At 42.4% G+C, this 15,823-nt stretch overlaps 1 protein-coding gene across 2 annotated transcripts in view; it reads right to left on the bottom strand.

Annotated features, from left to right (window-relative positions):
• rbfox1 (RNA binding fox-1 homolog 1) overlaps positions 1 to 8,708 on the bottom strand; it is a 2,508,969-nt gene extending 2,500,261 nt beyond the window's left edge. The window contains exon 1 of one of the 2 annotated variants that reach the window (XM_072481254.1): positions 8,325 to 8,708. The gene's annotated coding sequence lies outside the window, so the exon portion shown is untranslated. The remainder of the gene's footprint in view (positions 1 to 8,324) is intronic. The other variant, XM_072481261.1, reaches the window with a different exon arrangement.
• Between the last annotated feature and the right edge of the window lie 7,115 nt (positions 8,709 to 15,823).

The following is a 15,823-nucleotide window of genomic DNA, read 5'->3' as shown; positions in this document are numbered from 1 at the left end:
GACAGAGCATGTGTGCCCTGTCCTTTTATATGGGGTTGTGAAGTGCCCCCTTGTGGTAATGCCACCTCTGGGTGTCCTGATTACCCATTGGTTGTGTCCTGTTCTATTGACCCATTGGCTGTATGTCTGCATGTCATGACGTCTCTGGTGTTCCCTCTAGTGGTTACTTGGTTGTAGTGTATTTACATTAACCCCTTGTGTATATACAGTGATGCATATCATGGAATGTGGCGACTAGGGGGGTTTCACAATAACTTCATTGAAGCCTACTTGTGACAATAAGTGATTATTATTATTATTATCCCCTTTTTTCATGTTACATATTTTCTGTACTTGGTTAACGGTAGATAAGTGATGACATATACAAGTCATGATGATAGTGATGATTATACAATTCCAAATAATATTTATGAGTCCAAAGTTCATGAATTTATATGGTCGAGTGGCTTTCTTGTTTTGTTATTGAATTGTCGATGTTGATGTTGTCATTTCCTTGTGAATGCCGTCAGTGTCCCTGTGCTTAAGGAACCAAGAAGTCATCAGGAGGTGTTCAAATGGTCAAATCACTTTGTTGACTCTTTTTTTTTTTCGATGCTTGTGGTAGCGATTCTTGATGTCATCTTTCCTGTCTGACCTGCACTGGTGTCTGTGTTTGCGGTATTGATGCTGTATGTCAGCTGCCTTGAAAGCTGGTCTGCTTGTTTGTAGGGTAGCAAACGTGAATTTGTAAGATGCGTCATCATGCCATGGTATGTCTGCACACTTGCTACTGTCTTGAGCTGTGCTGTCACAGTGTCCTGCATTTGCAGAGTTCTACCATGTCGTACCAGTCGTTGTTCCAGTGTTGTTGGTTTTGTCATGCTTGTTGTTGACGTTGGTGCCTTTGGTAAGCTTCGTGTTGTTGTCTGTGTTATTGTTTTTGTAGGTTTTGGTGTTGTGTTTGTTGCGCTCAATGACCACACCGAGTGGAGAATTCGAGACCTTCACAAAGTTACTTGTGTCAGTGTCCTTTGTGACATCTGCTGTTTCATTGAGCGTTTCGTCTTTGATTCCTCGGTGCTCCCTGTCTGGAGTCATGTCCCGTTCACTTGAATCATCTTTGGCTTGTTGATGCTCCCCGTGTCCATTCTGGTTCACCTGAATCATCTTTGGCTTGTTGATGCTCCCCGTGTCCGTTCTGGTTCACCTGAATCATCTTTGGTTTCTTGATGGTCCTCTGTCGGAGTCATTTCCAGTTCTCTCTGTGTGGAGTCGTGCAGTGTCTCGCTGTGGAGTCTTTCATCGCGCTCTGTGTGGAGTCGGAGACTCTTTGAGGTGCGTGGACCACTTTTCGTGTGGCATCAGGCCGCCCTCTGTGGGCTTCGTCTTCTTCGTGGGTATTTGACAGGTTGCTGTCATCCAATGTATCGACGATCTGCCATGGCATCCTGGTATTGGATTCATCTACCATGAGTAGAGTCATGTGATCAGCATATCCGAATAACTCAGCTAGGTCGGAGTAGTATTCTTCGATAAACCAATTACCTTCTTTTGTTTCGGTATTGTCATTGCGCTCCCTGTGTCCAAGGAAGAAATCATCGTCTGAGGAGTAGTCTTCAAGGGCCAAATCATCTCTTTGGGTGGTGCTAACTGCTTGTTTCAGGGTTCTGCGGAGGTTGATTTCAACTACTGGTAAAAGTTCAGGCATTGTTCTGTCTTTCAAGGTGAAAGAATGGTGTTTTGCGGCTTTGAAACTCTTCCTTTTAATTTTCAGACATTTCCCCTTTAAGTGGGCATGGTCCGGAGCTTCTGACATCATGACGCTCGTGATGTAAAGCGTAGGAATGGATTGCGCATGCGCAAATCGCTTTTCCTTTACTCTTGTGCTCTTTTCGCAACTGCGCATGTGCGGCTACTCGAGGATGTGCAAAACACTGATTTGCCGTTTTGCGTCATCCAGGGAACTGCGCATATGCGGACTGGGCCGGCTGTATACCCGCAAGATGGCTGCCAATCAAAATTGCCATTTTCTTCTGTTGCAACCCTACCTCTACCTCGTGGTGAGTATTGGCGCCAGTTGTACCGTTTTCTTTTGTGTTTACCTCGCAGTAGCTTTCAAATTTGTCCAGGACTGTCTGGAATTGCGTTCTGTCCTGCCCTTTGGAGTATTTAAAGGAGCAGAAGATCTCTGCTGCACGTTCACCCGCAATGGTGAGTAGAAGAGCAATCTTCTCAGCATCGGCCACGCCAATCAGGTCAGATGCTTCCGTATGAAGCTGAAATCGTTGCTTGAATGCACGCCAGTTGGCACTGAGATTGCCGTGGTACCTGAGTGGATTAGGAACCGGAATCACGATCATCATGCCTGAGTTCGGTTGCTGGTTGTCACAGATCTTTCTGAGTTGAACTAAATAGATTGAACAGGCACTCCTGGTATCATGTTGTGTTATGCTGCTTTGTGTAGCATAAGCTGCTTCCTTGATGTATACTGTGACAAAGGAAGCTCCAGACTATGAAATGAGTTCAATTTGTTTATTGAACTATTAACACAGTTCTTAAATGAGATCGACTCTCTACTAATCTAACTGCAGTAACTCAGTCTATCTTTACCAGCCTGCTGTAAGCCACCTGCTGGGTGTGATACTGTTGATCAACCCTGATGTACTCTCTAGATGTCTGTCTGTGGAAAGAGACAGAGCATGTGTGCCCTGTCCTTTTTTATGGGTTGTGAAGTGCCCACTTGTGGTAATGCCACCTCTGGGTGTCCTGATTACCCATTGGTTGTGTCCTGTTCTAATGACCCATTGGCTGTATGTCTGCATGTCATGACATCTCTGGTGCTCCCTCTCGTGGTTACTTAGTTGTAGTGTATTCACATTAACCCCTTGTGTATATACAGTGATGCATATCACCACACGCGTGAGGGTTATCACACCGACATTACTTTCCGAACTCTGTGTATAGTGGTGGAGCAGTGTCTGCTGTTCACGTCCGAGGATATTTGGAGCAATTTCTGACTGAATTCCACCCACTTGTGCTCAAAAGGAGGTAGGTAGCAGAACCAAAATGGAGCAGCTAACTTACCAATTTTTAGATAGCACTGAAGCTTGGCGGCCTGAGTTTCCATCAGAACCAGATGAAAACCTTGTGCATGCTTGCAAATGGGAACGAAGTGATATCATTTGGACAAATTCACCCTCACTGCCATTTTGTCTTTCCCTGCTTGATTGCCACCAACCAGTTCCCGGTCCTTCCCAGCAACCCTGCTGGCAAATTGGGAGCCGCGCCCTCCCCTGACGTTAAGGGGATCCTCAGCTGCCGTCACATAAAACTGGATGGTGTTGGGATACATTTTCTGTCAGAAGCTTGCGACCTTTCTGATTTGAAGATTGATGTAGCTCCTTCTGAACAGGTTGCCTGCTGCTCCACAGATACTGCTCTTTTACTACACCTGACGAAAAGTACACCTCCCCTTTTAAGCTAAAGCGCAGGCCCTTGACAAGTAGCCGGTCAGTTCGATCTCTTGCATCAAATTCAGCAAGCTGCCTAATAGGAGCATGTTTTACCCTGCTAAGTCACTGAATGCATGATAATGATGGATGACCCCCATAATTGCACGGGTTCCATGCCAACTCTTCCTGACAACCACTAAACATGCGCCACCTACCCATTTATTGTGCACAGAAAACAAATTAATCACCCCGCATGCTGTTTCATAAGGACAGGAACATTTTGTAACAAACAACGCATTATTCTGCAGCAAAATTAGAGCTGTATGAAACTGCTGTTTTCTTTTAAAAGCAAAAATACCTAGCTGCTGTCAAGGTCATTTGCAAGCTAATTGCTATTGGAAAGATGCTGAGGTCATTTAAAGGGCATTTCCCATTGCTACATATGTTTCTCTATAGATTGACAGATACTAATTAATCTCCAGTTCCTCCGTAAGGCCAGAAGAAACCACGAGCAAATAACTGACTTGTTTTAAAAATACTGTAAAAAATAATTATGACACAAATATTTGACGGCTGTGTCTTAACACATGCATGAGAGCATGTGAAATAGTAGCAGGAGTTGATCATAGAGCCCCGTAAGCCTGCTCCATCATTCAATAAGTTCATGGCTGAAACTTGAGCTGTACTCCACCTTCTCACGTGATCCCCATGATTTCCATCAGTCTCAACCATGAATGACTTGAGCATCCCCAGATGCTGCTTTTGTTTGGACTGCTCACTGTTTACCGTTTCAATGTTTGGACGCCAAGTATTGTTCCTACCACTCCTACTTTTGTGACCTGAACCGGGGGCTGGCTGGAGAAGGTGACTGGACATTGGGACTACAGGAGGAGCACGGTGGTGGCTCACCTCAACTGGACACCTTGGAGGCCTTAATGACACATCCTTATAGGCTGTTGGCCGTTTCCGTGTAATAATGACTGTTTCTGGTTCGAGTTTGGAAGGCCATGTTAATGGCTGGTGTCTTTGTACTGTTGCATATTGTTGTTTAATGTTTGCTCTTATGCTTATTATTGTATTGGTGCTGGGTTTTTTCTGCTGTCTAGGCTGGTGTCTTCGCTCTCTTTCAGTCCGTTTTTTATGTTTTCTTTCGGTGCACGCTACTGATGCTGGTGGGGGTGGCGATGTTCTCTCCTTCTTCCGTTCTAACCCGTGTCAGCGAGACCATTTCCGGTGAGTTGGGCTGCTCATTTTCATGCACACGTACTCTGACTGTACACGTGCTGAACGCCCTTCCACCGATGTGGATCTCTGCTCGGGGTGGGTGGGGGGGGCGGGGTGCACTGCCTCGGCAGCTGGTGGCGTTGTTCCTTGTCTTTCGATATGCTGTGTACGGTTTGATTTATGATTTGCTGGGGTTATTCCGGGCTGAATTATGCCCCTCTTGAGAGGGGTGGACTGTTCTTTCTCTCTCTCCGTGTTGGAGTGGCCTGTTCTGGTGGTTGGGCTGGTGTGTCTTTCTGCTGATGTTGGTCGGCGGGGGGTGGTGTAAGGGTGTTCTGGGGTGCCATGTGTTTGGTGTCCTTGTACTGTTTTCTGTATTTTGATAATGTTATTAAACTAAAATACATCCAAAGATTCACAAGCCTCCGAGTGAAGGAAATTGCTCCTCAATCCTAAATCCTATGAGTATGCCCCCTAGTCAGCCTTTCAACATTCTGTTGTGCAGGAGGTCTTGCATTAATTGGCCCATTTGAACTTCTCTAATTCTTTTTAAATTTTGCGCGTTCAAGCCAGCGTTTACCGGTCATGTGGCGGCCGCCAGTTTCACGGACCTCCTGCAGACCTTTCACGGACCCCTGGACCTCCGTTTGGGAACCCCTGATCTGGGGAATAGTGGAAGATTGCAAATAATCCATCCATTATCATTGCACCAGGTCACTGCAGCCAGGTCTTTTGGAACCCTAGAATGTAAACTAACTAATCCAGGAGATTTATCAGCTTTTAGGTCTATGTGGTGATATGCCTATGTGCTATATCATAATTGGAAGCTGTGCGATCTCCAACCAGCGGGTAGCAGTACAGACATACCATGCGGTCTCTAGACTAAGATCATATGACCTGTGACTTCGCTATAAAGGGAGACGCATCTGGCCATCTTCAGAAGAAGATTGAGATGGTAATAAGACATACATGTGCATGGTCAGTGCTAGGTGCAAGTTCCAGAGGAGTAGTTAGCAGACTCCATGATAACGTGCTCTGTATCAGATTGCTATCTTACCACACGAGACTCAATAAAAATATTCTGGTTTGGACAAGTAAAGTGTTTGGTGAGTTTCTTCGTGAAGTACAAAGGACCAAACACAACAGTTTAGAAGAGGTTAGTTGGCTTTTACATGTATAAAAATTCTCCATCCTTATTTTAACTTGTGGCAGGAATTGGGCATGTGGGCCAGTGGTGTGCAGCAAACCATTAAGCCCTCACACAGCAATGCCGGAGAGATTTTTACTCTTGCCCCTCACACTGACTCCCGCCAGAAGCTAGAGGAATTCCTTAGCTGGTGAGCAAAGACTACATGAATGCCACACTGCAAGAAAAGAATAGGACGCTGCACTAGATGGAACAATCAGATGCCCATCATTTGGGCTTGAAGAGATGGACATAAGGGGATTTATATTGTATTCAAATCCATGTATATCTTTGCTGTAACTTAAAAATCACCTAGCTGCTAAAAAAACTTTTCAAATATGGTGCTCAACTTTTAGTTGAACGGTTTGAATTTAATACTCAGCCATGGACATTACTGAAAGATTTCAAATGATGAAACGCAACTTACCTAGAGTCCAAAATCAAACATTGCAAATGTGGTTGCATGAAATTCATTTCTCATTTAGTGTTCAGTTTACAACATTTGGTTCTGTGGCACATCACACAATCTTTCGTAATTGATTTCGCTTACATCTCAAACACAGTCTTGTTCTATTATTTGACATGGTTGGCTGAATTACTTCGTTTTCTGATGTCTAAAGCATAAACAGTCACTGTAGTTAAAAATGATTACCTTCCAGCTGTTTCGGGCCTTTTCAGTTAACAAAGTCAGTGATATTTACAAGAATGAGCTTGCATATTGTAGTTTTTAACATGTATTGTATTAAAGTTCCATTCAGGTTTAAAGGAAGGCTGAAGTAGTCAGTTAAGTGCGAACACTGTAGCAAAATTGAATAAATCACAGCACTACAAAATGATTATACATCTAAGTATATGACAGCCAGCACCACAAAGAGTTCCAAATTAGCTCCTTCACCTAAACACAATCGCATTTTGATCAGCGACAGAGAGTTCATTATTAACAATTCCACGTCTCTAATAAATTGGAAGATGCTGAATTATATAACAAGATGAAGTCACTGCTTACACAACCAGTTTATACTCAGATGTTCACCTTGACCTGAGATACACGATCAGAGGTTAATGTTCATTTCTACTGATGGGCACTATAAAAAAAAGGAATTAACTCCATATCAATTTACATATGCACACTTTGCAGACATACAGTGTGACGATGGAATGGTTTACTGTTAGCCTCTTTTTTAATAACATTTCTCATCTATATCATCCCATGGGTAAATTAATGTCTCACAGATACCTTGCTTAAAAGCATGAACTACACATCTAGAGAATAAAAGTATAATTTAAGACGTGTCTAATCAAAACTTAGCATTAAACACGCAATTAATGTATGAATGGATCAGAAACCAATAGAATATTTTTTTAATTAGATGTCTCACTTGAAAAATAATGTACACTAGGTGTGCAAATAGTTAGGCTGGTCCTCAGACCAACACAGAAGATCCAGTCACATATCCTACCAAAGTGATGTAGAGATGTACCTTATTCGTTCTGTGCAACCCCAAGTGTTGCCTGTCCTTCAGCTGTAGAACTGGCGATCATTCTAAACATTTGCAAGCAAAAGTCTCCGATTCTGTATGTCTCTGACTCCCTGACAGCTATTAATTCTGTATTAACAACCTACACTCCTGCACACACATCTGAACGTTGAACAATATATCAAGAACTCTATTCCTGTTCTCTTCAAATCTCCCATGCCCTAGAAGCTTGTTAGCATTTTAGTTAATTAGCTCTGAACAAAAGGTAAAATGTGATCAGCTGGGCAAAGCTGAGATACATAAATTCCCATTTTGAGTCATAAATTCCCATTTTGAGATATTTACAACCTGTCTGAAAATTCCAATAATCCAATACTTCAGTTTAATGCCACAAGTAATTAAAAGCTGCTCTGAGGTCTGAAGCTATTAGTTTAGACAATTAGTGGCCATTGAAAATGGGTGATTTCAAAAAAGATCAAAGCAAGTAGGATAATTTAGAGAAGATGTGCAATTACTTGCTGCTTAGAATCACAGTTCTGAAATCTGGGGGGGATTTCTGAAAGGCAGATTTTTCTTGCCCTATAATTTTGCTACTGTGTGAGGAATTTGTATCTCAATATCCTTATTTGAAATAAATTCTAGCTACTGTAAGAAAAAAAGATGCCAAGAGTTGATGCGTGGGAAACATAAACAGACTACATTCTTCAACATGTCACCTTTTTCCACAGCAGAACATTTCATCACATATCTCCAACTCTGCAGAGAATTTAATATCACATAACCGCATACTAATGCAAAAAATATGCAAATAGTATTACTCACAACCTGGAAAAAAATAGGCTTGATTAAACTGCAACTACACAGGGAATACCATGCGGTGAGCTTTCACTCAATAACAATCCCAATAAGTCATTTTTAAAACTGACAAGCATGTAACATTAATACCGCTAGACTGCAAGTACTATTTGCATAAAAAAAGATCAAGGAAGGATCTCTTAAACTAACCATTACAAGTCAGGAGGAGCCCAGATTCCTTGCAGTGAGCTTGTAGAGTTCCCTTCGGTTTCCCCAGGTTTGAAGCAGAAGCCTGTAGTCTCCAGTGCAGAGGGTAAAATGCCAGAATATAGGAATGTATTAGCTCAAACAAAGGATTATCTTTCTCAGTCTGCAATTCTCTTCAGTTTCTTGAACCAATCTGTCTGCAGGCTACTGTAGCAGTGCTGATTATCACACTTCTGTGAGCAGGTACAAAGCACTGTGCATGCTGCAAGTTTTCCCTTCTCCTTAATTACTTCAATTCAGTCCAATGCCTGACAACAATATTAAGTATATCAGGGTCCACAGAAGGTTCCTTCTGGAGGCAAGCACTCTTTCTTCCCTGCTACACAGTGTAAATGCCCTTCACCCCAGGGAGAATGAATACAACCAACACAATCTGAATTCTAAGTGCACTGAATTTGGATAGCAAATGGCAGCATACATTGAGTGAACCTTAGGCTCATTTCATCAGATTGACAGGTAAGAATGCAGCTTCGCCAAACAGTCCTCAGCAGTTCTTGAATATAAAACAGGAGGACCTGAATTTCCAATATTAAAAAAAAATCATTAAAAAAACCTCAGTTCAGCATTCGACAGAACAAAATATAAACACTTGATTTTCAACGAAAGTCACATACCTTTGAGGTGGCCTTTTACAAGTCAAATAATTTATTTTAATTTTGAAGATGATGCGGCTAACATCAGTCGGACTTGCATGTTGTATGATTTCAAATCTGAATGTATAACTTCATGAAATGACACTTAGTTGCCTGGTGCCACTAATGCCCCCTTATGACTTATATTCAAGAATAACCATGCTCCCAAATAGTACTGGAATTTAAAATTTGATTCAACTGAGGTTCTATCTTTTTAATGCATACTGGTTTCCCTTCACACCATTTAGATCACAAATCGAAGAGAATCTAATTCTATTCAAAATTACTATGCTAATTATCATGGAGATGTACAAAATGAAAGCAATACAGAATATTTACTGACAGCAGAATATTTAATAATACTGTATTATTCCAAGTCTAACATTAGCCTATTCAATTAATTTTCATGCAATTAAAACTTCATTCCACTGTGGGGGAATGCCTCAAATAATCAGAATGCAATGTGTGTTTGAATATAGAATAGAAACATTTCTGATCAGCTTTTTTTAAAATGTCAGATACAGTAAATATTCCCTTAAATTTAAATTCCCAATTTAAAGGGAGTTTGGAGAAGGTCATGAACGACATATTGTTACAGAGCTCAGAGAGTCATCAGTATTTTTAGAACCTTCCTTTTTTAACACATGCATACCTCACATTCAGTGGCACACAACGTCTGAACTACGCAAGCCCCTGACAATCAATGACAAAGAAGTCACCTAGGCTGCTTTCTTATTACAAGCCTGGGACCAAGAGTTTCATCACCTACATTTGGCAACCTTCCGTTATTCATCTCTATCTGTGTCACACAGTCCTCTGAATGTAATCCGACTTTAACCATGCAATTTATTGCCATTAATTAGACTGAGCACGACAGTAAGGATGCTGACAGAAATAGTACTGATCTGCACTAACCTTTAGAAGATGTGAGGATATTAATCTAAATTTTAAATGTCAATTATGTGTTTTTAGGCCATTATGTTATCGCCACAATGCTGGCTGATCATCCTTCATATCAACCATCATTTACCCACGTAAAATGTTAAAAGTCGAATGAAGGAACAAGTATGCCATCGACAAGCAATTTTAATTGATTTGGATTTGCAAATGAATAAATCATGCGTAAACTGCTGAACAGGCCAGAACACATATTTATTTATGATTCAGATTAACAGATGAGAGTAGATTTTTTTAAATTGTGTTACCTTTTGTTATGTTATTAAATAAATTTAAGTGCTGGATAGTTGTTGCACAGAATCTCCACTAGCGGCTGTAACAATTCACTTTTCAACTCAACTTCAAAAGGCAGCTTCAGCCTGTCTGCATTGGGTGATGTTTTTATTTCCTCTTCGATTCTATTCCCTACTGAGCAAATAATCATAGGAAGGGGCCCCAGCATAAAATACATCTCACAGCACTCATACACTTGATAATATTCTGGGTAACATCATTGGCTCAGATTTTGCTATAGCAGGGCAACCAACAGTATCTGCCATTAGTTTGATTTCCTGCTATATATTTAGGGTTTTAATCTTTTTGTGTGGCAAGTTGTTAATAGAGCAGTGAGGAAGCAGGGCACCTGATATTACAAGCACTGTGTATGCCCATAACCAATCTGACTGAAGGATTGTGAAATAAACAGTCTCAAAAGGAGTCAAAAGGAAGTATAATTTAGAACGGGTAAATTCAATGTAAAATCCAATACCAAAAAAGAGAAATAGAGAAGGGAAGAAATACTTGAATACATTATGATTAAATAATCTATGTATTTCAAATATCACTTATGTATAAAGTTAACAGCCAGGTTTTACTTGCATGTGTTGGTGCAGAGTTCTTGGAGACAGAAACCTTTTTAAGAACAAGCTGAAAACCTTCTGCTCAGCTTAGAGTCCTGGAAACAACTCCTTTGTCCAGAAAGGCCTCCCATTAGCTACACCAGCTACACTCAAAGCACACAGCATTCTTTTGTCTCTTGTCACCAGCTGTCCCTTGATTAATTTAGCCAGGCTGAACCAGTTCAACATTGCATTATTTCTCTATCTGAAAACAGGTAAAAAGGCTTTTAACATCTATTAGCAAAACACTGCCCCTGCAAAAATTACTGATTACCTGGGTTTTAGTCACAGCTCTAGCAGAACTACTGGGGTGGATTCTCCACTGCCTGACACCATGATCAGATGGAGAATGGAGCATCCCTCGAAAAGTGCTTTCTGCTGTGAATAAGAGGAAGTGAAACCACTTAGTACCTTTTGATGTTGCGAGGAGCTGTCAACCATAGCAAGAGTGTTTATAGACATTATGGTTCGCATCAAAGCATGGTACCTGAGATGCATTCAAGTGTGAAGGGAAAGATAGATAAACAATCCACCAAGCACCTGTCTCTGGTTTAATAAAACTGGCAATCACTGGCTAGTGGAATATATTGCTGTGTGAAATTGAATGGAAGATTTGCACTTCAAAGGCTATCAAGGGATTTGAAGCTCTTTCAAGTATACTTGGCTTTCGAAGAAGCATCTGACACTTGTAACGGTTGCTGCTTTAAACACTTTTGTCTGAGACAACAGCTATTAATTGTAGAACCTCTACAGTGCAGACTGTGCACACTGATCCCTACAAGGGTAGGGTAAGCAAAAATGCAAAGATCGTTCACTGTGCTGCCTGGACTGCTCTTCAGCTTTCAGGTAGGAATGAATGATGGGGGGTGTAATGGGATTTCTGATGGGAATATCTGATAAGGGGTGACTGATGAGGGGGGATGGGGAGTGACTGATGGGGGTAACCTGTTATTCTCATGGTGGGATGGTGGGAGGGAGAGGGTGCCTCTACCGGTCAGTGGGAGACCAGGGGGGAGTGGGGGGGGGAGCCGGGAAATGTGTGGTGTGTGGAGGGGAGCCCACCGCTGGACCTCGGGATCGGGCGCCTGCTCAAAATGGCGGCCTGATAACAGGATTCTGATGGAATCAGGCAAGCTCTCCCCCATGCATGGATTTGTATGGTAAGGAGAGAGACTCGCACCTGGGTGCCGCTCCTGGCACCAGCAGAGACCCGTCCTGATTCTTCACTGACGGCAGCACTTAGGCTCCAGAACGGAGAATCCCGGCCACTGTCTGTGAGCATTTTAAACTAGGTTTTAAAAATATTACTGTAAAAACTGAAACTATAAAATATGACAATTTTCTTAAATTCATCACAGTCTGCACTGGGCTAGTTGATCTCAGGATAGTTGTTGGTGTACATGAAATAAGACTCATAATTCCTGACTTGAGAAGGGGAAAAGTATAGATTGTAAGAGTGCCAAGTAACTTACACACACCTTTGTTGGAAAGATATGTTTGTATGGGTGGTGCAGGAGAATGGCACCAAGCTCTCCTGTGATACTTGCTTGTTTAAACAATAGAATTGAATATAGAATAGAACTTTATTGTCCACACAGAAGTTGAAATTTGTCTTTGGCTTCACCACCAAAATAACATATAATCATATCGGCATAAGTTAAAAACAGTAACTACTTCATGTGTTCCTACATTCATGCATTTGTGCATGTGACATCCATCCAAACCATACAAACATAACATATTGCAATCTGCCATTAAAGCATTTACTGCAGTCAAAGTAAATAAAAACAGCAAGTTAAATTTATATTACATTATTTAGTCAGCTTATAGCACTGGGATCAAAAGACCTCTTGAACAGACTTTTCCTAGCAATAGGCATTCAAAAGCACCGGCCCAAAGGGAGCCTTTCAAATTGCTGATTATAAAGAGTGAGAGGGATTATCAATGATGGCCTGAGCTTTCCTCTTCACTGCATTGTTAAATAAACTACCGAGCTGTGTCTGCTGTCTACCAAGGATTTTACCTGCATTGTTGACAATTCTGACATTGGTAGTCACTATCAGAGCAAGTAATGATAACTCTTTGAGTTGGAAGTGAAATTTACTGGCTTGTTACATATTACCAGACTTCCTGGTAATATGGCAAATTTATTTGTGTCTCCCTGATCCAATGTGTGTTTGCTTGCTCCTTCTCCCAGTGTTTCATTTTGTCCTGCTATAAGTTCACCTTCTCTCCAGGTATTGTCTCTTTATAGCTTGTTTTTTACCCTCTCTAAAATTCACCACGGATGCACAAAAGGACAGATATATATGAAATTTTCTAATGAAGCAAGTGAGTTTAATCTCCATTGACTTATTTTGTTACCAGTGGTACCTTTAGGGGTCGGCTTTGTGATATTATTAATTTCTTGCAAGGTTCTACCTTCCCTTCACAGTTAGTTACAGTCCAATTCCTCAGAGTCTGACTGTCAACCAGTGATTCTTTGTAGTTCAATATCTGAGCGTCAGCACATCAAGTCCAAAGGAACACAAAGCCGATGAGTTTGGGTGAAAACTTTGTTTATTCCACTTTTTGGGTGCATGGGTCACAATTTCCAACCTACTTACAGCTGTTCTGTTGGAGGAGAGCAGCATGTAAATTTGGTGCATCAACTTCATTAGCTGAATTGTAGTGTGGGGCTGAGCATCTCCTTTGCTGCCTCTGCACTCAGCAAGGGGCCAGTCAGCGTTCTGCTGAAAGCAGATTGTGCAACCAGCCTCCTCTTCTTAAAGGCAACCCGTCCCTCCTAAATGGAGCTGCATTGAATGATATTGCTGTAACTTCAAACATGGAAAATGGAACGTCAGAGCAGGGAGAGAATTTCAGAGAGGCAGATATGGCCCTGGAGGCATTAGCAGTGCAGTTGCACAGTAGGAGAGATGCCGTGGTCTTGGAGGGCTCTAGGAGGCCTTCAAGGGCTATCCTCCGAAAGACATAGGTCTGGCACAGGTCTGAATTCTTTGTCTGTCCGCAACGTGAATTCAGTGGGCGTAAATTGCACTTCCAGCCATGAACAGCCCCAGATCGCAATTTCATGCTGGCTGGCCAATTGACAGCAGCAAGTGTGAAAGGCGCATTGGGAAAGCCTCAGCACTGCTAGGGAGGGTGGGAAGAGGGCAGATATCTAATATGGGAGGGTGCAGGCTAACGTTCTAATGGGCTCCCTCAAAGGGACAGCAACTGTGGAACTGTCTCAAAGAGCTGCAGGCCTGTACAAAACAAATTGTTATGGAAGAACTATGCAAAGAGTGTCTAGGTAGCACATTCAAACACAAATCTCAGTCTTCTGACACTTTTAAAAATGTTATTTCAGCCTGGACAGTTTTTCCTGCCCTGAATCAAGGTTGTAGCTAAAACGTAAAGGCCGCCTATCCAAATGGTGGCCCACCAACCGTAAACGCAGATGGGCTGCGTAATATTGCGTTCCATTGGCCCCTCAATGGGCCAAATTGCCTGCTTGAATTCGGCTGGCACGTACAAGAGTCAGAAGCATGCCACTGACTGAAATATTGTGAGAGTGCACAATGACTTCAGGACACGCTTCAACATCTTTTCACCCAATCAGGAGTATGCCTGCCCAAACAACATACAATACTGGTCAAAGGAGCAGATGACCATGGAGGTCATTTTCTGATGTCTGGAAACAAGGATCTGGCAACAGTGCAACAAAAGGTCTAATGTCCTCACACAGGTGGTATGGGTCGGTGAATGAAAACATTACATCTCCTACTCTTCACACCAATCTCTGCTCAATGGCACTTTTTCAAGGAGACTTTGAGGGTGTCCTTGAAGCAATTCCTCTGCCTTCCTGGGGCTTGCTTGCTGCACCAAAGCTCCGAGTAGGGCGCCTGTTTCGGGAGCCTCATATCAGGCATGCAGGCAATATGACCCACCTAGTGGAATGAATCAAGCATAGTCAATGCTTCAATGCTGGCGATGGTGACATATTCTATATGGCTCCAAATACTGGAAAAGATACAGAGGAGCAAATTGTCATGGAAATTATCCTGAGTAATAAATAATTAGCAAAAAATGGACCGAGAAGCAATATTAGAAAGGGAAGAGAAAGGGAAGAGTTTCTCAAGTGCATTCAGGTGAATTCCCTAAAACTGTACGTTTCTAACCCAAAAAGGAAAGAGACATTGCTGAATCGGTTTCTGGGGAATGAGATAGATCAAGGGCTGGATTCTCCCCCCCGCCGCGCCACTTTTCTGCCTCGACTCGCCAACGGGATTCTCCGTTACTTACGCCAGTCGGTCAATGGGGCTTCCCATTGTGGGGCAGCCCCACGCCGTCGGGAAACCCCCAGGCGCCGGTAAAACGGAGAATCCCGCCGGCAGAGAATCCTGCCTCAAATGTCAGTCATGGAACATTTAGGGAACAATGACCACAGTAACAGGAGATTTAAGTCATTTATGGAAATGGGCAAGGAGCAATTTAGTGCAGAAGTAGTTAACTGGAAGAGAGCCAATTTCAGTGTCTCAAATAAATTGGAATCAAAGATTAGAGGGTAAAGCAGAAAGGACAATGGTTTGCTTTAAAGAGATGGTTCGGGGTACAGTTTTTGTTTCTTTTTTCAATTAGGGGGCAATTTTAGAGTGGCTAATCCACCTGCCCTGCGCATCTTTGGGTTTTGGGGGTGAGGTCCACGCAGAATGGGGAGAATGTGCAAACTCCACACGGACAGTGAATGGGGCCGAGATCGAACACGCGTCTTCGGCGCCATGTGGCTGCAGAGCTACCCTCTGCGCCACCGTGCTGTCCCAGTTCAGGTACATTTTTTTCTTTTCTTTTTCTTTTTTTTTAAATTTAGAGTACCCAATTCATTTTTTCCAATTAAGGGGCAATTTAGCGTGGCCAATCCACCTAGCCTGCACATCTTTTGGGTTGTGGGGGCGAAACCCACGCAAACATGGGGAGAATGTGCAAACTCCAC

Source organism: Scyliorhinus torazame, chromosome 17 (assembly GCF_047496885.1).
Source record: "Scyliorhinus torazame isolate Kashiwa2021f chromosome 17, sScyTor2.1, whole genome shotgun sequence".
Taxonomy (NCBI): Eukaryota; Metazoa; Chordata; class Chondrichthyes; order Carcharhiniformes; family Scyliorhinidae; genus Scyliorhinus; species Scyliorhinus torazame.
The sequence above is the reverse complement of the archived record's forward strand: the minus strand, read 5'-3'. Positions and strand labels throughout refer to the sequence as shown.